We start from the raw sequence: 17758 nt of genomic DNA, 5'->3' as shown, positions 1-17758 counted from the left end.
GAGTCCAGAGCTGTGTGTGTGCTGCAACTTGTGGCTCTGGCTCTTGTGGCACAGAACTGGTAGCTCTGGTCCTACCTTCAGAGAGCCTCTGCAAGTCAATGTAGGCAGTACTGAGCTAAATGACCCATTGGTCTGACTCAGTATAAGGCAGCTTCCTATGTTTCTATTGTTACAAAAGTTGTGTGCCTCCCCCCCCCCCTCTCTGCCAAGCGGTGGCAAAAGCCCATGGGGTTCCAGGCAGTCACCCAGGGTCTGTGTTCCTTTGGAGAATTGAGGCATGACTGAGACTGTTGTAACTTTAATAAATATGGTTTAATCACCTATTTGCACATTTAGTCTGCATGGAGAGAGTCCAGATCTTAGAGCACAGTCATTTCAATAGAAGCTTGTCCCCCACAAGCAGGGCAACCCATGGAGTCCAAGGCATCTCTCCTAGCCAGCCTTCAGCCAGCCTGCCCAAGATGGAACCTGTTTCTTCTTCCCCTTTTTCTTCCCAGCAGCTCTTGCTCAAGACTCCCCTTTCCTGTCATCTCAAAACCAGTCACCCTGGGAACCTCCCCAAATCCCCCATCTCTGTTCACACCTCCAGTGGTGGGAAAGATAGTTCTCTCGCCTTGCCAATGGCCCCCAGTATTGCTTTTAATGGTCCGAGCTTGGCTAGGTTGTTTTGTATAGGCTAGCCTAGGAATTCCTCCACAGCTTGTATTTCTCCCTTCACATCCCAAATAATCAAAATCTTACCATTTATTCTTTTTTTTTAGGTTTAAGGGCCACCGCCCCCCCAAAAAAATTCTACATGGAAAGTCACTGGCCAAAGACATTTCTGTCTCATCGGAAGGAATACCAGTGATATATCCATAACACCCCACTAGAACTAAACAAAAATTAATGAAGTCTTGAGCATGGAGGGTTTCTGGATTGCATTGTTTCCTGATTTCTCGTTGTCTGTTTGCTTTATCTTTGGAAAGTGGGGCCACAGCTGATAAAGTAGCAGTTCATAGTACTCCAAAGAACCAAGCACATTGTCTATCTGCCAGTCCTTTGCACTAGTATCTTATGCTCAAGTTGACACTAATGGCTTTCCTAGACCAGAGCCATATGAGGTCTTAGAGGCCTTGCCAGTTTTCTTTTATATCATGTTTCTGTAGCATTGCTATAGCAGCGCTCCTATAGAGCACTAATGTGATGCAGATATATAGTAGGCTTTTAGCAAAAAGAGATATGAGAGTAGAAATGGAGTCGGGTCTTCAAAGATGTCTGTTCTCTGTCCAAATGTACTCAGTTCCCAGAATAATTCAGCGTGTGTTAGCTTTATGGCCAAAAAATGTCTAGTCTAGAGATGCGCGAGGAATTGGATTTCTGTCAGCTGACATGTTCCACACCTCCTAAACTAATGTGCAAATAAAAAGGTAATTATATTTCAGATTTTGCACTTCTCTGGATTAGGCAGTGCTGTTCTCGACTCAGGAAACTTACCCAAACCTTTAAAAGTGCCTATTTCAGAGTAAAATGCATTTAGAAATTCTTGCATTGAGCTAGAATACCATTTAAAAACATATTTAAATATGAAATTTCAAGTGGAATTTAAAATATTGCCTAAACACGACAGACCCAGCTTACGAATGAACAGATGTGAAACCAATGTGGACTAGGAGTAGAATAACCCCTAGCCTAGATGAACAAAGACAGAGGGAGTGCCATATTCCAATAACCATATTTTTAAGAAGCCGCTGTTTGCCTTGAAGTGCATGGGAAATGCAGTTACCTTTCTCTCTTGGAGGTTTGTGCAGAAACACCATCCTAATTCATCCATGTAGCAAACACACTACATTTCTGGGCTGGGGACAGTCGAATATTGGAATTCTAACACTAACAAACCAAGCCCCCATCCGTACTATACATTCACCCCAAGAATCCTGAGAATTGTAGTTTGCTGAGAGTGCTGTGAGTCTATACTGAGATTCCTGCATCACAGGGGGGGGTGGACTGCAGCTCGGGGGGGGGGAGGGATAGAGGTCTCTCAGCAACTTTCAGTACCCTTAACAAATCACAGTTCCCAGGATTCTTTGGGGGCAGAGCTTTAAATGCACAGTGCCGATTACCCTCTGCTCCCTCCCCTCACAGTAATGTCCAGTCATTTGAAGATGTTCTCCTTGCTCTTCTTCTTTGTAATCTTTTGTGGCGTTCGTACGGAGCCCCCGGTTGTCTCACAGACTATTGACCCGTACACCACTAATCCACTGCCACCAACCAGGTCCTCCCTGGTAAAATCACCCCAGTCTCAGTCAGGATCTCAAGTTAAGAATGAAGAGTGTAGTTTATTGCAAACACAAATACAGTGGTACCTCGGGTTAAGTACTTAATTCGTTCCGGAGGTCCGTTCTTAACTTGAAACTGTTCTTAACCTGAAGGACCACTTTAGCTAATGGGGCCTCCTGCTGCTGCCATGCCGCCGGAGCACAATTTCTGTACTCATCTGAAGCAAAGTTGTTAACCCGAGGTACTATTTCTGGGTTAGCGGAGTCTGTAACCTGAAGCGTATGTGACCTGAAGCGTATGTAACCCGAGGTACCACTGTAAACTTTAAATGCATTCGAAACACTGTTACCCTTTACCCTCTTAGTCTTATTTTATCTTGTCTCTATCTCTTCTACCTTCCCTCATACAAGAACCAACTGCACTAACTGTCTATTTCCATCTGTCTGCCAACTGCTTTCCCAACTGCCTTTTCCCAACCAACCAACAACAACAACAACAACAACAAACAACTAACTAAACCTCAGGCTAAGCCCTTTTTATACACAGGTAGTCTCAGCCTCTGGCTTTTCTATTGGTCTGCCTATTAATTCTTTCTCTCCCCCTGTACAGACATTTCCAAAAGAACAGGCAAAAGTCACATCTCCTTTAATTAGTCATTTATTTATTATTTTGAAAAAGAAGTAAACCTGGCCTCCTCTTACACAAACCTCTCTCCTCCATTGAATATCATCATGATCTCACATTACATATTACAGAGGCTGTTATGTAGTGTAGTTTCACCCTGGGCCAACAGGGGGATACTGTATATAGTTTTCACTCAGGTCTGTAGATAGTTTTCACTCAGGTCCGTGGCAGTTATTTTTGGCGGGAACTCTGGGCTGTTGTGGTTACAATGTTGTCAGCCGGCTGCCTATAAATACAGGCCGGCTGAGCTGTTCGCAGTCAGTTCTATTCCAGCTTACCAGAATAAAAGAGCTACTTGAAGAAATCGCTGTGCCGGCTGCTATGTCAACCCACGACCTAACACTGGCGACGAAGGTGGGATGGATGGACATCAGAGCACAGCCAGATGCGGCCAGCCTCTGAACTGAGCTGAATCACAGAGCGAAATCACTGAGCGAAATCACTGGGCAGAACCAATTCAGAGCTGACTGTTCTGGCTGGAGCACTGTGTTCCATCCATCGCCCTTCACGCCGGCATCAGAATCATGGCTTCACTTGTGCCTCTACCGCCGTTTGCGCCAGCCTCTGAATCATGGGACTCCTACCTCGCTCGGTTCGACTGCTACCTCCAAGCCAACGAGCTGACAGCAGTATCAACGGATCGGAAGCGGGGCCTATTCCTCAGCCTCTGTGGGCCTGAGGTGTTTGAGACGGCCCGAGCATTGGTTGCGCCTGAAGCAGTCCAGGCAACACCATGGGACATGATCCAAGAGAAGCTCCGCAACCACTATGCACCGAAGCCGTCCAAGATTGCTGCCCGCCATGCGTTCTACCACCGGAACCAGGCAGAAGGGGAGTCAATCAGCAACTACACCACCGCCCTGCGACAGGCTGCAATGCACTGTGAGTTCCGAGACTTAGACGATGCCCTGATGGATCGAATCGTCTGCGGAGTCCGGGACATCCATCTGCAACGGCGTCTCCTAGCCAAGCCAGACCTCACGCTACAGAAAGCCATTGAGGAGGCTGTGGCCTCAGAAGCTGTTGAACGCTCTGCCCAGGAGATCCGCAAGTCCAGCAGCCCGCGTCTTGCTAGGGAGCCAGTTCCGGTGCATCATGAAGAGGCCAGCAGTGATGAGGCATCCTCCAGTGAAGACGATGACGTGCACCAGACAAAGCGGGAGCGCAGGAAGTTCCAACAGAAGTCCAAGGGCCAACCGGAATGTGCTGGCTGCGGAGGCAACCATTCCCGTGCCAAGTGTCGATTCAGAGACGCCATCTGTAGGAAGTGTTCCAGAAGGGGCCACATCGCTAAGGTCTGCCGATCGGCTCCGTCTGACACCCCCCCTTCATCGACTCGCAAGTCCAAGTCTTCACTCCAGTCTGCCAAGGAAAGTTGTTTCGCTCTCACCAACTGCCGCTGCCCGTCTGGAACCACGATTGGCCAAACCGACTCGCCTACGCGACGCAAGCTGAACGTCACGGTGCTCGTTGAAGGAGCTCCATGTGACATGGAGATCGACACCGGGTCTGCCCTGTCCATCGTGTCATGGAGCACCATCAAAAGACTGGTACCCAGAGTGTCCAAAAGGCAACTCGACTCTCACCGCGTACACCTGAGAGACTACCAGGGAAACGACATTCCCGTGGTAGGCGTTGGCCGGTTCCGGATCGACTTCAAGGATTTTTCAGGCCTGCTCCGGTTGGTGGTGGTCGAAGGTCAGCGGCCAAGCCTCCTAGGGCTAGACTGGTTTGATGCCCTCGGCCTGGAAGTCACCGGCATCAACTGCATCTCGAACGCAGAGACTGAGGGTCTGGTCAAAGACTTTGCCGAGGTTTTTGACGGCACCTTGGGGCAATATACAGGTACGCCCATCTCCTTTAGCCTTGATCCACAAGTCGCCCCCATCAAGCTAAAGCCACGCCAGGTTCCCTTTGCTCTCAAGGCTAAGGTGGACGAACAACTGGACAAACTGATCGCTCAAGGAGTTTTGGAGCCGGTTGACCACGCAAAGTGGGAAACCCCCATCGTCACGCCTGTCAAGCCAGATGGATCGGTGAGAATCTGCGCTGACTACAAGTGCACGATCAACAAGGCACTTCAGCAGCACGCTTATCCGGTTCCTGTTGTCCAACACCTGCTGCATTCCCTGGGTGAGGGTAAGGTCTTCGCTAAGCTGGACCTTGCCCAAGCCTATCAACAACTGCCAGTCGATGATGCCACTGCTGAAGCCCAGACGATCGTCACCCACCGGGGGGCATTCCGTTGCCACCGGTTGCAGTTCGGGGTGAGTGTGGCTCCTGGCATCTTCCAAAGCCTTATGGAGCGTCTCCTGCAAGGGCTTCCGGGCGTGGTACCATATTTTGATGATGTCTTGGTGTCTGCAGATTCACACCAGCAGCTGTTCGAGCACCTCCGTGCCGTGCTGACCAGGTTCCAGGAGGCCGGGCTCAAGGTAAAGAGGGAGAAGTGCCAGATTGCCGTTCCACAGGTGGAGTTCCTGGGCTATCTTATCGATGCCTCCGGCCTTCATCCAACCACATCCAAGATCCGCGCTATCCAGCAGGCCCCCACCCCAAAGAACAAAACGGAGTTGCAGGCATTCCTGGGGCTGCTGAACTTTTATAACATGTTCCTGCCCCACAAAGCCACAGTGGCTGAGCCTCTTCACCGACTCCTTAGCACTAAGACGCCTTGGGCCTGGGGTCATCGGGAGACGGCGGCCTTCAACGCGGTCAAGGCTCTCCTTTCTTCAAACAGTGTGCTGGTACAGTACAGTGAATCCAGGCCGCTGGTCCGTGCCTGCGACGCCTCACCTTTTGGCATAGGTGCTGTCCTTAGTCACCGTTTTCCAGATGGAAGAGAAGCACCGCTCGCTTACTTTTCCAGGACACTATCTCCGACGGAACAGAACTACAGCCAGCTCGACAAGGAGGCATTGGCACTTGTGGCTGGAGTGAAGAGGTTCCATGAATACCTCTATGGCAGGACTTTTGACCTCATCACTGACCACAAGCCACTCCTGGGCCTCCTCGCCGGTGATCGTCCAACTCCACCGGTCCTCTCACCACGTATGCTGCGATGGACTGTTTTCCTGGCTGCCTACCACTACCGGATCATCCATCGCCCGGGAAAATCAATGGGCCATGCCGACGCCCTCAGCCGTTGCCCTCTTCCAGCATTTGTGGAAGACCCAGCTCCAGCTTCATCGCTCCTTCTGATTGAGGATCTTCCGGCAGCGCCTGTATCGGCTGCCACTGTGGCCTCCGCGTCTGCCCGGGATCGCACCATCAGCCGGGTGCTCAACTGGGTGTGGAGGGGGTGGCCACAAGGGCCTTTTGCATCAGAGTTCCAGCCCTTCGCAACCAGACAACATGAACTCTCAGCTCATTGTGGCTGTCTGCTGTGGGGAGACTGCGTCGTGATTCCCCAGGGACTCCGTCAGCGCGTCCTGGAGGCTCTGCACGTTGGCCACCCGGGAATTGTCAAAATGAAGGCGTTGGCTCGGTGTTACGTCTGGTGGCCTAATATGGACGATGCCATCACTGCCTGGGTGTCCGCCTGTCAAGCGTGCCAAGAGTCGAGGCCTGCACCACTGGCAGCTAAGGGACACACCTGGGAGACGCCAAAGACACCCTGGTCGAGGGTGCACATCGATCTGGCTGGCCCCTTTCACGGCCGGACCTTTATGGTAGTGGTGGACGCCTATTCCAAATGGCTGGAGGTCGCCCTGATGCCCTCCACCACCACCGAAGCTGTCATCCGGGTGCTGCGAGGCCTGTTTGCAACGCATGGGTGTCCTGATGTCCTTGTCTCTGACAACGGACCGCAGTTCATGTCAGGCACGTTTGAGCGGTATCTTTTGGGACTGGGCATCCGCCATGCCCTAACGGCACCCTTTCATCCATCCAGCAACGGGCAAGCGGAAAGAATGGTGCGCTCGACAAAAGAGGCACTGGCGCGCCTGGACCGGGGAGACTGGCATGAGCGGGTCGCCGAATACTTGTTCGTGCAACACATCACCCCTCATGCGGCCACAGGGAGGAGTCCTGCTGAACTGCTTATGGGCCGCCGCCTCAGGTCACCGCTCGACCGGCTACACCCAGACTTTGCCGTGGCTGAACCCCCAGGCTGTGCCAATGCACCACGGTCATTTGTCCCAGGAAACCAGGTCTTCGCCCGGAACTATGTGGGGGACATCCCTTGGGTGCCAGCCACAGTAGTGGGAGTCACTGGACCTCGCTCGTACCAGGTGGCACTCGAAGACGGACGCTTGTGGCGATGGCACATAGACCAGCTTAGGTGCAGGGTTGGGGACTTGGACACTACCGAGGTGCCCCCAACTGCGCTTGCGGCTCCAGAAGAGACACGTACAGATGGCGAGGCCCCACTTACACCTCCCTCGCAAACTGCCAGCGTGGAGCCGAACCAAGCCGTTTCAGAACAGACTCAGACCACTCCACTTGCGGAGGCTCCACCCACAGCAGAGGATCCAGGGGAGTTGGTTCCAACGCCACCTAGGGTCGCACCACAGCCTCAGCGAGAACTGTGTGGCCCTCCGGACTTGGCTACCAGCCCCCGGCGGTCTGGCAGAGTTTCCAAGCGCCCAACTTATTTAAAGGACTATGTTGTTGGACAGGTATCACTGTTGGTCTAAGTATGGGAAATGTAACCGATATGCTTTTGTGCCTAATTGAACCATTACGCGTAGTGCTGTATATAAGGAAACCATTATGATTGTAACTAACACCTTATCTCGGTGGGGAGGGGTGTTATGTAGTGTAGTTTCACCCTGGGCCAACAGGGGGATACTGTATATAGTTTTCACTCAGGTCTGTAGATAGTTTTCACTCAGGTCCGCGGCAGTTATTTTTGGCGGGAACTCTGGGCTGTTGTGGTTACAATGTTGTCAGCCGGCTGCCTATAAATACAGGCCGGCTGAGCTGTTCGCAGTCAGTTCTATTCCAGCTTACCAGAATAAAAGAGCTACTTGAAGAAATCGCTGTGCCGGCTGCTATGTCAACCCACGACCTAACAGAGGCAGAGAACCTTTCTCAGCCTGAGGCCTGCATTACCCCATGGCCAACTTTCAGAAGATCACCCCAGACAAAAGTGGGCAATCAATGTGACCAGAGCTATTTTCTATAGAACAAGAGGTGCCAGAACTCTTGTTCTCTAATAATGGCAATGGTGCCCACCTGAGCAGTTCAGGCTGGGGAAAAATAAAATCCCTGGATGTGACTCTTTCTTTTGTACAATTGTCTACATTTGAGCCACACAAAGTCAGAGGTCTTTCTGTCTATCTAATACACATACCTACATCCAAGCAAGCAAGAGGCATTACCAGACAAACAACACTCTAGAAAGGTGTGGAGCAGGCAGTGGCGTAGCGTGGGTTGTCAGCACCCGGGGCAAGGCAAGTAATTTGCGCTCCCTAACCCTGAGTGAGCCAGGTAGGGGCAGAGAGCTGCGAGTGCGAGCGCACCCACCCCAAATGTTGCGCCCGGTGCGGCCGGCCCCCCCTGCACCCCCACGCTACGCCACTGGGAGCAGGAGAGATAAGGTCTGTGGCCTGAGGAGAGTCCTGAGATCTAGAGAGGCTGTTCTCCACCCCTGCTGTAGCTCCTTATAGGGCTAAAATGTGTTTGGGGCACACTTACCATCACCTGGATGTGCCTCTAGCAGTGCTGCGTGCTGGGATGCTTGAACTCAAACCAGAATTTTGCGTTCTTGGCAGTAGCTAGTTCCACCATCTCAACTAAAAGACTTATAACAAGAGCGCTTTAATGTATATCAATCAGCATGCCATTCTCCAATGAAGACAGATGGATTTGAGCCACTCTGTGAAGTCAGCTTATATTCACTGTACTTATAATTAAAAACAGTACATTATTTATTTTCTGGCCTAAAGTGGATTAAATATTACAGTGACTTCCACAAAGGTTGAGGATGATTTTTCAACAATGTATTAAGTGAGATGACAGAAGGAGAAAAGCCGCATGCGACGGGCTCGCTTCTCGGAATTTCTCTGGGCCTTGGGAATAAAAGCCCTCAAGCAGATTTAGCAGTTGAGTGGCTGCTAAGAGCTACAACGTCCTTGAAAACGTTTCCACTTTAATTTAACACCAAGCATAGCACGTATGGCACGCTGAGATCCTGTACAGCTCTAAAAACATAGAAAATATTCTAACAGCCTTTAGCTCAATGATATGGCCCCTGATGGAGGCCAGGAAGGGATCTTTCATTCTTTATGTCAAGAGAAAGAACAGCTATGAAACACCCATGCAAATGTCATCTGCTCTCCGCATTCAGTTTGAAAGCAAGCGAAAGTACAAGGTAATGTGCAGGGACGACGGGCTTGAAATATTTCACACGTTTGAAGACAGCCAGTGATGGAAAGATTGGAAAAGCAAGCTGCAGTGAGTCTTTCCTCATGGCTACTGTCAGGAGTGTGTGCAGGAGCCAGGCCCTGCGACTGGTAGGGCTTCACAGGACTGGGGCTTTCCTAAATTTGTTCTCAAGAGCCAAGGCGCGACCGCACAGGTGAGGCCGATTGGTAACTCACAACACCTGGTGGCAAGAGCCAGGAAGGGATAGAAGGTCAGCATTTCCCTTTGGCTCTTTGCCACAGCAACACGCTTCCTGCCTTGCTGCATTTGGTTTCTTGACTCCTTGCTTCCTGATCCTCGGACCCTTGGTTTCTTGACTCCCAGCTCTCTGACTCTTGACTTCCTGACTCCTGTCTTCCGGACTCTCGTTCCTGCTCCCACCCCGCCAACTTGCCCCTGGTCCCAATGTCCTCCATCAGAACTTTGACCGCCCGCCCATAAACCGGACCGTGACAGCTACTAAGCCTGATGGCTATGTTCTGACACCATTGTTGAAGGCAGCATGTTTCTGAATACCAGTGGCTGGAAACCATGGGAGGGGAGAGAGCTCTTGGGTTCAGGTTCTGTTTGCAGGCTTCACATGGCCATCCGGTTGGCCACTATGAGAACAGAAACTGGTAAAATGGCCACTGACCTAATCCAGCAGGGACTCTTCTTATATTCTTATGTTTGCCCCACAACCAACACCAAGTGTGATCCATGAAAGCTGCATTCATTAGGAATTGGCTGGTTAAACGCTAAGCTGGCTTAAAGAAGATATACCACCACTGTTCATTGTCACTACTTCTGAAGTTACTAACTAGACAATTATGGGTTGTATCCAGTGCTCTCCATACTCAGAATGGACCCGTTGAAATTAATAGCCACAACTAACTTTTTCTTTTGCAGCAGCTCACATCCATGTTTGGAAATAGTACAGGCTTCTTCAGGTTCTCTCCATCATTTTCTGTTGTTTGCTTCTTGTATCCACATAATAAGACTTGTTGTTAGCTTTAGATCATCTACCCACCACATAGGGAGTCATCCCCTTGGTATTTTGAATTTGTAGGTTCTTCATACTAGCGGTGCTTTGTTCCATTGGTTTGATGGATAAGTTTGGATACAAACTTATCTCTGCAAATGTGGCTGCCATCTTTACAACTCTATGCAGGGCTTTTTTTCAGCCAGAACTCCCTAGATCTGTTCCAGCACCTCTCAGGTAGGTGCCATTGCCATGATAAGAGAACAAGAGAGGTGTTCATGCTGAGTTTTGGTACCTCTTTTTCTAGAAAAATAGTACTGACTCTATCCCCAACTACTGCTACATGAGGGTGTTCAGGACACTACAGCTTTAATAGGTTGCGCAGACTCAAAACTGGGCTCTTGAGAGGCAAAGAATCCCTAAGTTTTTGTCTACAGTGGTGGGCAACCTTTTTTCTGTTGAGGAACACATTTTCTCGGAGATAATCTGTTGGGGGATCTGTGCTGGCAGCCAATGGTGGGCAGCACCAGAACCCAAAGTAGACAGGGCAGCCTCTTCTCTCTTCTTTTTGTCCCCCTTCCTTTCTCTCTCCAAATCTTTCTGTGGCCAACCAATTCATGAAGTGACTCACGAATTTAAATTAGCACACATTTTTTATAATTTTTTATAATTTATATTAGCATAACTTTTATGCAAATCAGTATGTCGTTGTTCTTTGTTATATATTTTTTTCATTTCCTGGTGATACATAAATGGTATCTGGCAGGAAGCTCTAGTAGAAGCAGTGATGCTCCTCTTATAAACAATTGGTAATTTCTGAAGCAACTCTTACTTGGGTGTGTTTTGTCCTGCTTTAGTTCTGTGTTATTTTATTTATTTATTTTTACATTTATATCCCACTCTTTTCTCCAGGGAGTTCAAGGTGGCCCACATAGTTCCCTGCCTCCCAATGTTATCTGCAAAACAACTCTATGAGGTGGGTTAGGCTGAGAGTGTGTGACTGGCTTCAAGGTCAGCTATGAGTTGCATAGCTAAGTGTGGATTTGAACCCTGGTCTCCCAGGCCTTAGTCCAATACTCTAACCACTGCACCACACTGGTTTGTCTTATATAACCTATATCAAAATAGAATAGAATGCAGTCATAATGTGGATATAATTGCATGCCATGTTTTTTCAATTTTGTGCAGAATGAGAAATTTGATAAAGGGATGGGATGCAGGACATAGATTAGTGGTGGGGCCTTTTTAATAAAACACAGAAGTTCAGAACAATATTCTGATGCTCTGGAAGAAGGTTAGGCAAGCGTCTGTCCTAAAACTAAACATGTCATCCGGCAAATGTGGGTCAAGGCTTCTGCCAAAGGTGTCAGAGCATTGTTCAGAAAACAGATTCAAGGAGAGGTCATGATAATTCTTCAAGTGTGCATAAGACTGCCATAAAGTTGATGAAAACAATAGCTACTGGTGACCAGTGAAGCCAAGATAAGAAACAATGGGGTTTAATTGCGGGATACTAAATTTAGGTTAAATATTACATTAAGCCTTCTAACAGGAAGGCGTGAGCAATAAAGCAAGTTGTTGTTTTTAAAGAAGGGCTGGTAATCTCTTGCATGGGTGCTCTAAAGAAGAAGGAGCTGAATAAACAAGATAGCAGTCAAGTACAAGATGACTAGAAAATGCATTGCAGAAATGGAGTTAATGAACTGTTATTCTGCCATGGTCCAGATCCTAGCTGCAAAGGCAGAACTGTGCATAAATTTCAGGCAAAACATGCAATGCCGTCAATGGAAGTTTCCTGTGGAGAGATTCAAACTACTGAATTAGCAGTGGTATAAAACACTGTAAGTTTACATTGAGGAGACCTGGATACCATAACCCAGCTTTTCTTTTTCTTTTAGCAAGTTTTATATACTGCTTTATCAATCAATCTCTAAGTAGTTTACAAATTAGTATAAAGTGATCATTAAAAAACAGTTATGAAAAGAGACTTCAAGACTGCTTAGGCCAACAAATCAATGAACACAAATGGAGCTCTATATGGTCTAAACTTCCACTGCATAATATTTCAGCTAAACTGCAGGAAGCCTCTTTAAAGGTCATCAATAGATGACACTGGACACCCTTACACCTTTCAAGAGTTGACCATACACACTCACCCTTATGCTGGAAAGTCGTAGGCTTAAATGGATGTACCTCCATATGTGGTGGGACTGTCCATTGTTTAAAGAATTCTGTACCTGAATTTTTCACCTTCATCTGCCATTACAGAGCAATATATTGTCGCTGATCCTATGTTAGCTCTGTTGTCAATGGAAAATGACATAAATCCAAACATGAAGCATAAAGTTGGTTTTCAGATTTCAGAGATATATGTAGTTGCTTCCAACTGGGGAAAAAAACCTCCTTCCACTGCAGAAACTTGGGCCCAATATTTTGTGCTCTCATTTTGTACTTTTATGTTGCCAACTGTCCTGTGATCTGCGGATGAAGGGTGGTATACAAATTTAATAAAGCATAATAATAATGTGTGGAATATAGCACTTATGGACTGCTTGACTCACCATTAGTGGGTGATAATAGGAATAACCCAGGATAACCTTACAATTAATTCTGGGGTTATGTTATGAGGATATTGCTAAAAGCCAACATCATGTATAGACAAAACATATCTGGTTCAATCGCAGATGGAATTTCCAAAGTTTTTTCTCCCAGATGCCCACCCCCTCAATTTTTTATAACATTAGCCAAGCACGTAATACTGAATATGCACAAGTTAAACACACATAAGTTGCAAGTTGTGTGTACATTATTAGAAGTAAACAGTCTAATACAGATGTCATTTAGCCTGGTATCAGAATCTGCAAGTGATATCCTACATTGTGCTGGAGCAGCCTTTCTCAACCTGTGGGTCCCCATATGTTGTTGAACTACAACTCCCATCACCCCTAGCTAGCAAGGCCAGAGCTCAGAGATGATGGGAGTTGTAGTCCAACAACATCTGGGGACCCACAGATTGAGAACCACTGTGATGCAATGGAACTCCCCTTTCCTCTCCTTCACCCTGTAACACCCACGCCCCCCACCTGCTCTGGAGGGTACAGCATGGGCAAGTCCTATTTGCACCAGTGGACATTTGGTTTGTGAGCAGCATGGCATCATTTGATGTCGTCCTCTGCAGCAATCAGTGCACTGTTGGGATGTAATTGCTAAGTCAAAAATCACCTGCCTCTCACCTGATCTATGAGCAGCAAGTCTCATACTATCTTCCATCTGTATGTGTGCTCCATTTTCATTCCACGTGAAGAAGTTGAACAGCCAATGCATGCAGACTTCAGAATAATTTCTTTAATGACAACTGCCCACCCTTTCATGCGAAAATCATCATGTTTTCCTTATTTGGCAGCGTTGGATAAAATTTGTACACACAAAGCATTTTGTCTTCTAAATGCCAGGCAAATTTTCTTCGGTGCTGCCAAATATGGAGAGAAAAAATGCCTAACCGAAATCTGAAAAACAGATTGCTGCGCGCATCTATTGCCCAATCTATTCTCCATCTTTTTCAGGAAGTTCCCACACATTGTTTCTCCATCTTTTTCAGGAAGTTCCCATGCATTATTTCAATACATCGTGGATCTTTTCCAGTCATTTTGAGCACTCTGGAGCCCACATGGTGCAAAAAAGTGGATGTTTTAGACTCAAAATAGGTTATAATGGATAGCCAAGGCAGGGGCCTCCAGATGGCTTTTGGTCTCCAGCTCCCATTAGCCCCAGTCAGCACAGTCAATGGACAGGGATGACAGGAATTGTATTCCATCAACTTTTGGAAGGTAGAATGTTGGATACTTGTCTTACACCAACCAGATGCAAATTCAGTTTTTAAGACTGCTCTAGATGTGTCCTAGCAGCTGCAACAACAACAAAACACCTCTGGAAATTTTGAAGGTAACTTTTAACCTGAAGGCTGGGAGATTACTGCTTACAGAGTCCCTAGGAGGTTGTGATGAAGGCTCTGTGGGTTAAACCACAAAGCCTAAGACTTGGCGATCAGAAGGTTGGCGCTTCGAATCCCTGTGACGGAGTGAGCTCCCGTTGCTCGGTCCCTGCTCCTGCCAACCTAGCAGTTCAAAAGCACGTCAAAGTGCAAGTAGATAAATAGGTACCGCTCCAGCGGGAAGGTAAACGGCGTTTCTGTGTGCTGCTCTGGTTCACCAGAAGTGGCTTAGTCATGCTGGCCACATGACCCGGAAGATGTACGCCGGCTCCCTCGGCCAATAAAGCGAGATGAGCACCACAACCCCAGAGTCGGCCACGACTGGACCTAATGGTCAGGGGTCCCTTTACCTTTACCTTTAGATGTGTCCTAGCAGCTGCAACAACAACAAAACACCTCTGGAAATTTCGAAGGTAACTTTTAACCCGAAGGCTGGGAGATTACTGCTTACAGAGTCCGTAGGAGGTTGTGATGAAATTCATTTTCTTAGCCTGCTGCTATCTATTAATTGTCTCTTTTTTGCATAAGCTGTGGCATACAGTGAGGTCACTAGGGAAGGGCCGTAGCTCAGTTGTAGAGCAGCTGCTTTGCATCCATAAGATTCCAGGTTCAGTCCCCAGCATCTCCAGGTAGATTCTCTGCCTGAAACCCTGGAAAGCCGTAGCTAGTCAGTGTGTTTTGAAGGTCAGATTGTGGAAAGTGAGCAAGCTATTTTAATAAATGATAAAATGCTGACTCATAGGACCTCCCTTTTCAGGTGTGCTCTGCGGGCTGCAGGAGGGAGCAGAGGAAGGGAAAGTACCATTGCATAGGCAGAAGTCTGTTCTGTTAGCAGAACAGCAGCATTGGATTCAAAATTAATGGAGAGAGAGAGAGAGAGTGAATACAGTGTGTGTGTGTGTGTGTGTGTGTGTGTGTGTGTGTGTGTACATGTACGTACACACACATACAGTGGACGCTCGGGTTGCGAACATGATCCGTGTGGGAGGCACGTTCGCAACCCGCAGCATCCGCAACCCGCAGTGCTGCGTCTGCGCAGGTTGCAATTCGGTGCTTCTGCACATGCACAAAACACAATTTAGCCTTTCTCTGCATGCGCGAGCGCCAAAACCCAAAAGTAGCCCCTTCTAATGGGTTTCGGCGCACCTGTAACCCAAAAACACGCAACCTGAAGCGTCTGTAACCCGAGCATAGGCGCCGACTCCATGGGGCCTGAGGGGGCCCGAGCCCCCTCAAAAATTCGTTTGGGGGGGCTCTGCCCCCCCAATAATCTCGGGCGCCCCTCCAGCAGAGCGCCACCGCCGCCGCTCCCCCAGCCCAAAATGCACAGGGTCGGGCTGCATGCCTCCTGCCCTCCCTCCCGAGCAAAAGCTCCACCCAATTTCCTTCGGAGCTGATTAATAGGCGCAGCACGCTCTCCCCTATTCGCTCCCGAGGAGGCGGAGCCACTTTATCTGCATATTCATGAGCTTATTTATTATTCATGAGCTTTCGCGGGCTCCCCCAATATTTTTTATAAGTCGGCGCCCCTGAACCCGAGGTATGATTGTATAGGAAAATAAAAAATGTTGGGGGAAAGTACCTTATACATTAGTTTCATAATAGCTGGAGATTGTGATGTGAGGTTAAAATGAATATGAAAATAAATTGCCAACTCTGGATGGACAAATGTTTTTACTTTTTTATTTTTCTACACTAAGTTCATACAGAATGTGAATCACAGTAAAGGATTCATGAATCGTTGGCAAGTTGGAATGCACATAATATTAAACAGATCCTTGTGCATAGCAATGGGCACATCACCATGCCAATTCCCCCCCCCCAGCTGGCCAGGAAACTAGTTCTAGTGGGCAGATTCCTTCCTGCAGGAAACAACTGCATGTTTTCATTCCTACTGTGACTTTCCCCCCCTCTCTTTCAAGGTACAGTGGCCTTTGGAAGGTTTTTACCTCTTGGTGGTGTGTTGTGGTTGTTTTAGCCATTCTTTCTGAGTTAATTACGGCTTTCATTGCCTGGTATGTCAATGAAAATACTTTTAATAACAGTTAAAAAAAAATCTCAGCAGGATGCTTCCTGGAACAAGCAGGACTGTCATTTGGATAATAAGCAGCATAACTTCTGACTTGCTTAGTGGGTTGATCTCCTGAATTCAGCTTTGTTAATGCAATGTAACAATGCCATAACAAACGACAAAAACAGAAAACCGAAATCCATGACTGCATACTAAATAAATTTATTGACTAAGCAGTGCCAGAACTACAAATTCTGTCATGGGGTCAAAAGTCTGCACTGCTGCCAGCCCACTCCCGATTGTGAAAAACTATAACAGAAATGGCTGCTTACCCAGCATCCAGGTGGGCTGTGGTTGTGGCCTGTCATGTCAGGCCTCTGGCCTCACAGAATAAAGGCCTACCTATCACGAGGTCAGCTGCAGGGGGGATTTCCCGGAGAGCTGCAAAGGTGGCTAGGTTATCCCGCTACCCACTGGTTTGAAAGTCAGCCAATCGGGAGCCAATCATATATCAACTGAAGCACTGTTTCAAGGCAAATAATTATATCAACCTTGAGGGTACAAGGAGAAGGGGATGATAAAGGATGAGATGGTTGGACAGTGTTCTCAAAGCTACCAGCATGAGTTTGACCAAACTGCAGGAGGCAGTGGAAGACAGGAGTGCCTGGCGTGCTCTGGTCCAAGGAGTCATGAAGAGTCGGACACGACTAAACAACAACATGTTATACATCACGGGTCCAGCAGCCCATCTACCCTTAGATCATGTATTCTGGCTAGCAGTGGCTTTTCAAGGTCTTAGGGAGGAATCTTGGCCAGCCTTGCTACTCAAGATCCTGTTGGTGGAGATGCCAAGGACTGAAATTTGGACTCAAATAATGTGTTCTGTCATTGATCTAACAGCACTTTCTCAATGTTGCTTGAAAGACTATCAATATATTATTCGTGTAAAGGCTCAGCAGCCTTCAGAATGTTTTAGTGATCTGTAATATATTATCATTTATCATAGGTTTCCCACCCAGAAATAAACATGGGTTATTAGGATGAGAATCAAGGAAGTATGTAACTGAATTCCCATCTCTTGAGACAAACAAGAGTGTCCTTTTCATTCATGCAATGATTGTGCCCTTCCCATAAGTACCTAGCCTAGAGCCCAACATTTCTTTCATAAATGAAACATAGTTCAAAGAATGGATCTTCCATGTATCCAAGTTTCTCCTGTACCCTCTGAAAATCTGATCCAAGGTGTTAGAGGATGCTGCTGTTGAGAATGGTTTGGGATAGGGAGGAGATACTTAGGAGCCAAACCCTTGTTGGACTTGATGGACTTTTGGTCTGATCTCAGCAAAGCAAGTCTTATAATTCTCACAAAGAGTAATCCTTATGGGGCAACAAGATTTTCTTTCTCAGAAAAATATCCTGAAACAATAAAGGTTTCTGTAGAGTTTTATGAGTGCAAGGGTGCCTGGTAGCATGGGCAGCAAGG

Source organism: Podarcis vaucheri (assembly GCF_965113315.1).
Source record: "Podarcis vaucheri genome assembly, chromosome: 10".
NCBI classification, from domain to species: Eukaryota; Metazoa; Chordata; class Lepidosauria; order Squamata; family Lacertidae; genus Podarcis; species Podarcis vaucheri.
Note: the sequence above shows the minus strand (reverse complement) of the source record.